Here is a 6000-nt window from a genome sequence, read left to right as displayed (position 1 = left end):
TGTCTGCGCTCGGCTTCCATAGGTATAACTTTTGACAAATGCTCTTCTTTGTCACTTTCCTTATTACAAGCCTTGATAACTCATAGACAAGACCTGTTTGACCGCACCGATAGATTACCTCTAAGTTTGGCCTTGTTCTTAGTGCGTCAAAATCAGCGTATGGGTTCTACTCTCCTGACGAAGATTAAAGATGGTTGAACCATCTTACTTAATCGGTTCTGGCTTAGCTACATTGTGTTTCTTGGATTCAAAACCAGGATTCTGTAATTATTTCAGTAAATTGGTGTCAGCTGGAATGAGAATGCATGGAACGCAAGAAAGAAAAACCAAAAAAAGATCACAAGAATATTGTAACATATCTATAAAAGTGAGAATGTGTGTGTGAGGACAACTCTCAACCTATATACTCAACAAATCTTGAATCTACAGATTTGAAATTTGGTATATAGGGTATTCAGACATGTGGAAAACTTTTTAATTGGTTTTCATGCAGAAAAAAGGGCTGCTAAGGCGTCAAAATTGAAAAATTGATAATTGGGGGGGTCATTTGATTTTTATCTGTTTATCAATTGTTTTACAACTGCACATGACAGCTTCCTTATGTTAAGAATAAGTAGGTTTGAAGACACTTTTTAAAGATTGTGGCAAGCTGACCTAATGGCTATCATACTTGACTCAGTGTCTTTAGGTTTTTTTTTTTGGGTTTTTTTTATTACATTTTCACCTCAAACAGGGCACATTGCCACTTTGGTGTAGGGGGCTACTATCAGTGGCAGCAACTACTGGGGCACTATGTTGGGATTTGGGCAGCAAGATGTCGGTTCACGTTGCACTTGAACTTTTGCATGTCAGTACAGTTAGGGAAGCAAGGACCTGGAATGAAATTCCAGAGTCTAGCGGTTCTGGGGAAGAAACTACTGGAGTAGAAAGATCTTTTACATCTAGGGATCTCTACTGTGTGGGGGTGAGATTTAGCTGCCTGTCGGGTTTGTCGAGGGTGTCTATGTCGTGGTTTTGATCTCAGCTCGAGTATTTATTTTTACTTGCAAGAAATGAACTGTTTAGAAAAAACAATACTTGCATGCACATGTCTCAGTTTCTTTCTGTTTCTTTCATATCATTTTTTTAAAAGGAATTTAATGTTACGTTTGATTCTGGGAAACGCTGGGTACATCTGCTAGTAAGAATATAAAGATGATGACATCGTTACATCACATTCGGACCGGCACTTTCAGTTATCTCTCATCATGCAAATAGCAACCAAATTCGAACCTCTGTCTCATCACCGAAATGTTGCATCTCTGCACCTGTTTTACAATTATTTTAATGGAATATGTTCAGACAAACTCAAACCATTGGTAACCTCTTGTTGTAAATACCCCCAACTAACCTGAAAAGCAGCAAAATCCCACCCCTACACTGTAGAGATTCCTAGATACCAGAAAACCTACTCATATAATTTCTTCCCTTGAACTGCTAGACTTTGGAATTCTCTCCCAGGTTCTTGCTTCCCTGACTGTATTGACATGCAAGTGTAATGTGAACAGACATCTCACCATTCAACTTCCTACATAGTATCCCTCGGTAAACTTGGTCTCAAACAGTAGCCCTTTATGTCAAAGTGGCACCATGCCTTTTTCGCCATGAAATAATGGTAGAAAAAAAAAATAAAATGAAAAAAATTAATCTTAGGCAATTTTTTCAAGGCCAAGGCAATCTACAACAAATCTACTTCTGACAATCTCTGTTCTTCCTGCTCAATTCTTTTGTGTTCATCTCTTGCATATTTTAGTTTTTGATGACATTTCTGTTTTCATTTTTGAAAATTTTCTACTTGAAACAATGAAACAATTTTCTCTGAAAATGTTAATTTCACATAACCTTTTTGGTAAATTCCAAATCAACACACTAAAATAACAAAATAATTAATTAGTAGCGGGACCTGTGGAAATTCCACAGCAGACACTTTTATGTGCAATCTAACGATGTTCGCATTCTGTTCAGCGTAAATGAAGACTTCCTGATATTATTGTAGCTCTTTTGTTAAAACTGCAAAAGTATTTATCTAAGCTAGCAGAGATGCCCGGCAAAGCCTGGTCGTAAAGTACGCTTAAATATGATATTTTAATTCCTGCAAATTTTGTATATATTATTATAGAGTCAATTTTCTATCGATTCTTATATATTATAAAGTTGTGATTTCAAAAATAAAAAAAATATATCCATATGAATTGGGCACGTCAGTTTGAATCGAAACTGAAACCCAAACTTATGAAGAATTTCTCATAAAATCATTATAAAAAGAAGTAGATGACTTGAGTGTCATTAGGTATAATCGAAACCGAAACGAAAACAAATGAAGAATTCTTGGTAAAATTATTTATTACAAGAAATGGAAGGTCATAACAATTAAACAATAGTCCCTCAGAACAAAAAAGATATAAGTGTGACACACAAAATAACACACACTATCGTATTAATATATAGATCTGTCAATTCGTTGAATTAAAATAAATAAAAATAAATAAGTTTTATAAAAACAATTAGAATTTCAAAATGAAGGTATTTTTTGTATTTTCATATTTTTTCATGTGGTGCAGCCATAACCTTTTACCTCCTCCCTCTTTGTATATCTATGTGTGGCTTCCATAGGTACAATTTATGATAAACATTCTGCTTGTTCACTGACTATGATATTGTCTTGATAACCGATAGACAAAACCTGGTCGACTGCACTGATAGATTACATCTTCTCATTTGCTGCTGAGTTTGGCCTTGTTCCTAGGGCATCAAAATTGACGTATGCGTTCTACTCTCTTGATGAAGACTAAAGATGGTTGAAACGTCTTAGTTGATCGGTTCTGGCTTTGCTACGTTGTGGTTCTTTGATTCAAAAGCAGGATTCCAGAAATGTCTCAGAAAATTGGTGTCAGCTGGAATGAGAATGCTTGGAACGCAAAAAAAAAAAAAAAAAGAAAAGCATCAATACACTAAAATTAACAAAAAAAAAACACAAAATAAAACAATTATCTGTGAATTTATTGAATTAAAATAAAAATAAATAAATTTTATACAACAATTACAATTACGAAATAAATTAAATGCAAATGGTCAATGGTCATTATATGAAAATGAGTGACTTTTTCAAAAAATAAAAATCTATCTATATCTATATATCTATAAAGTGAAATTGTGTGTGTGTGTGTGTACATTTCTCTACCAAACTATTCAGTCAATTTTCAGACTTGAGATTTGACGAAGGGGTATTAAGATTTAGAAAAATCTTTTTAATCAGTTTTCGGCCAGGAATTTGGCTGTCAAGTGGGGAAAGTTCAATGATTTGACATTTGAAAACTCTACCAAACTCCTCTAACAATTTTGGGTCTAAACACTTGAAATTTTAGATGTAGATTACTTGGACATAGATCAAACTTTTTAATTTGATTTGAGCCCAAAACAATAAATGTAAAGGGGTCAAAATTGGGGTCAAAGTTTAAAAAATGTTTGACCTCTGTGGTCTCTACCAAATTACTCAGCCAATTTTTTGTCTAAACATTTGAAATTTTACATAAAGTGTATTCAGATATCAGGCAAGCTTTTTAATCGGTTTTTGGCTGAAAATTTGGCTGCTAAAAGGTCAAAGTTGAAAAGATTTGACCTTTGCGGTCTCTAGCAAACTATTCAGCAAAGTTTGGGTCAAAACATTTGAAATTTTACATAAACCGTATTCAGATATGCAGCAAGCTTTTTAATCAGGTTTTAGGCGACAATTTGGCTGCCAAAAGCTCAAAGTTGAAAGAGTTGATCTTTGCAGACTCTACCAAACTTCTCTGTCAATTTTGGATCTAAACACTTGAAATTTTAGATGCAAGTTACCTGGACATGAGTCAAACTTTTCAATATATATATACATATGCACATAAAGTGATGAACAGTATATAGGGTCCGAGTAAAGCCGGACTGAACTATCTATAAAAGTGAGAATATGTGTGTGTGTGTGTGTGTGTGTGTGTGTGTGTGAGGACAATTCTCAACCTATATACTTGATGAATTTTTGATCTACAGACTTAAAATTTGATATATAGGATATTCAGACACGTGAAAAACTTTTTAATCAGTTTCATCTGAAAAAAGGCTGCAAAGGGGTCAAAATTGAAAAATTGGTATGTGGGAGTCATCAAATTTTTATGTTTGCCAATTTGTTTCACGAATGTGCATGCATGGCTGTAAAACATGACAGTATGTTTGGAAACACTTTTTAAAGATCATGTCAAACTTTAGGTTTTGGTTTCGATCTCAGCTTGAGTATTTTCTTTTTTACTTACAAGAAGTGAACTGTATAGAAAAAAATATAATACTCGCATGCGCATGTGCAAGTTTTTCTATTAATTAAAATATAATATTTATGCGTATTTTATGACTGGACAACATTGGGCGTCCTGCAAGTAAATAAATAAAAATATTAACTTTTTGTTACAAAATTAAAAATACTTTTCAACTGTTAGAATTGGAAAGTGTGAGTCTTTTTTTTGTTTTTGGAACAAACTTTTTTTTTAGAAAATATAAACTTTCTTCTAGAATTGTCTCCCCTTGTTCTGAGTGGAAGCTTTCAAATATGAAAACAACAACAAAAAAAATTATCATCAAAAACTGAAATGCACAACAAGAGATTTTCTTTCGTTTATGTATCAAATAGGAGATAATTTGGATTGCCGGCCAAAAAAAGTATCTTTCATACATGACGCTTTCTCATTGGTTCCATGCGTTCATCATTCATTCTCTCTCTCTCTCTCTCTCTCTCTCTCTCTCTCTCTCTCATTGGACGGTTCTTCCTCTAATGTGACTAAGACGTATGTTCTAACTTCTATCATTAGAATCAGCTTTTCCAAATTGTAGGTTTCGGCTAGCTCTCAACTCTTAATCGTCTGTCAAATCTTACTCGTCTGTCAAAACAGTTGATTTGACCTTGTCAATCTCATGAGCCATCTTGCTCCATCGCATATTATCAAAGTAAACAATTCGTTCTTTTTGTGAAATTGAACTTCCATACGGCCTGTTTTTTGTCAAGCAATCCACTCTGACTCAGGTTCAAACCTGTTTTCCTTCGGAAATAGTAGTTTCGGCAGCACTTTGGAAGCCTCTTATTTTTATTTTGTGTCACTGTTTTTAAAATATTGTAAAGCATATATTGTTCTTTTTTTTTTTTTTTACAGCAATAGTATATTTTCAAGGTGTTCTCCAGAAAAGATGGTTTCAACAGTGCTCTGGAGGCTGTTTTAGTTTTAACTTTTGTTGCTCAATGTAAAATCTTGTAAGAAAAAAATATATACAGTGAGTTTTAACAACAAAATATTTTTCAAGTAGGTCTAAACCTGTTTTCCTCAGAAAGGCTAGTTTTATCAGTGCTCTGGAGCCCTCCAAAGTTTTATGTTTCATAAATATTGTAAGCAAAAATTATATACAGTTGCTTTTTACAGCTTTTTAATAATAAAAGAAATCTGTTTGGTTATGGCAAAGTTAAATCGATTTCTTACATTCCCATGTTTAATCCTGAATGATATTTGATCATGTTTTTTTTCATGAATGAAAAAATTGGGAGTACTATTTATTCCTTCGTTCATATATACTTTTTCTCTCCTCGCGTACACAAGGATTAAAAATCAATAACTTATCAACTCATTCACCAAAAGATAATGGAAATAGTGTGTTTACACAGCTAACATGTATCATTACCCTTATTGCCGAGGATCTTCAGAAAAAATTCAAGAGCAGTTTCAATATAAATTAATGAATAACTTCCAAATATCCAAATTATCCATATTATTTCTTTCTCATTGTTCATTTCGAAGTTCAACTGGAAAATTCTTTCCATACATTTTAAAGTATATTTTGGAGATAACATGGGATTTAATATTAATTACTCCCCTCCCCAACCAATTACCTCCTCTCAAAAAATGCTTAATAATTTTTTTTTTTATAGAAAGTAAAAAATTCATAGAA

Source organism: Euprymna scolopes, chromosome 15 (assembly GCF_053919585.1).
Source record: "Euprymna scolopes isolate OS-2025 chromosome 15, ASM5391958v1, whole genome shotgun sequence".
Taxonomy (NCBI): Eukaryota; Metazoa; Mollusca; class Cephalopoda; order Sepiida; family Sepiolidae; genus Euprymna; species Euprymna scolopes.
The sequence above is the reverse complement of the archived record's forward strand: the minus strand, read 5'-3'. Positions refer to the sequence as shown.